The following is a 1507-nucleotide window of genomic DNA, read 5'->3' as shown; positions in this document are numbered from 1 at the left end:
GTCTCTTCCTCTCTCCTCTGATCCCCTCCCCTCCCCTCCCCTCTCCTCTCCTCCCCTCCCCTCTCCTGTCCTGTCTCCCCCTCACATTCCGTCTCGTCCTGTTCGTCTGGTCTCGCTCGTCATGTCCCTTTCACTCGTCTCGTCTCGTCTCGTCTCGTTCGCCTCGTCTCGTCTGGTCTCGTTCGCCTCGTTCGTCTCGTCTCGTTCGTCTCGTTCCTCTCGTCTCGTTCGTCTCGTTCGTCTCGTCTCGTTCGTCTCGTTCGTCTCGTCTCGTTCGTCTCGTTCGTCTCGTTCGTCTCGTCTCGTTCGTCTCGCCTCGTTCGTCTCGTTCGTCTCGTCTCGTTCGTCTCGTCTTGTTCGTCTCGTTCGTCTCGTCTTGTTCGTCTCGTCTCGTCTCGTCTCGTTCGTCCCGTTCGTCTCGTCTCGTTCGTCTCGTTCGTCTCGTCTCGTTCGTCTCGTCTCGTTCGTCTCGTTCGTCTCGTCTCGTTCGTCTCGTCTCGTTCGTCTCGTTCGTCTCGTTCGTCTCGTCTCGTTCGTCTCGTCTTGTTCGTCTCGTTCGTCTCGTCTCGTTCGTCTCGTCTCGTTCGTCTCGTTCGTCTCGTTCGTCTCGTCTCGTTCGTCTCGTCTTGTTCGTCTCGTTCGTCTCGTCTCGTTCGTCTCGTCTTGTTTGTCTCGTTCGTCTCGTCTCGTTCGTCTCGTCTTGTTCGTCTCGTTCGTCTCGTCTCGTTCGTCTCGTCTCGTTCGTCTCGTTCGTCTCGTTCGTCTCGTCTCGTTCGTCTCGTCTTGTTCGTCTCGTTCGTCTCGTCTCGTTCGTCTCGTTCGTCTCGTCTCGTTCGTCTCGTCTCGTTCGTCTCGTCTCGTTCGTCTCGTCTCGTTCGTCTCGTTCGTCTCGTCTCGTTCGTCTCGTCTCGTTCGTCTCGTCTCGTTCGTCTCGTTCGTCTCGTCTCGTTCGTCTCGTCTCGTTCGTCTCGTTCGTCTCGTCTCGTTCGTCTCGTCTTGTTCGTCTCGTTCGTCTCGTCTCGTTCGTCTCGTCTCGTTCGTCTCGTTCGTCTCGTTCGTCTCGTCTCGTTCGTCTCGTCTTGTTCGTCTCGTTCGTCTCGTCTCGTTCGTCTCGTCTTGTTCGTCTCGTTCGTCTCGTCTCGTTCGTCTCGTCTCGTTCGTCTCGTCTTGTTCGTCTCGTTCGTCTCGTCTCGTTCGTCTCGTCTCGTTCGTCTCGTCTTGTTCGTCTCGTTCGTCTCGTCTCGTTCGTCTCGTCTCGTTCGTCTCGTTCGTCTCGTCTCGTTCATCTCGTCTCGTTCGTCTCGTTCGTCTCGTTCGTCTCGTCTCGTTCGTCTCGTCTCGTTCGTCTCGTCTCGTCTCGTCTCGTCTCGCTTTACACTTGTTTCTCTCTCGTTCGTCTCGCCTGTCCTGTCCTCTCCTCTCCTCTCCTCTTCTCTTCACTTTCCTCTCCTCTCCTGTCCTCTCTTTTCTCTTCTCTTCTCTCCTCTCCTCTCTTCTCTTCTCTTCT

This window comes from Scylla paramamosain, unplaced genomic scaffold (assembly GCF_035594125.1).
Source record: "Scylla paramamosain isolate STU-SP2022 unplaced genomic scaffold, ASM3559412v1 Contig38, whole genome shotgun sequence".
Classification (NCBI taxonomy): Eukaryota; Metazoa; Arthropoda; class Malacostraca; order Decapoda; family Portunidae; genus Scylla; species Scylla paramamosain.
This window is presented reverse-complemented; position numbering follows the sequence as displayed.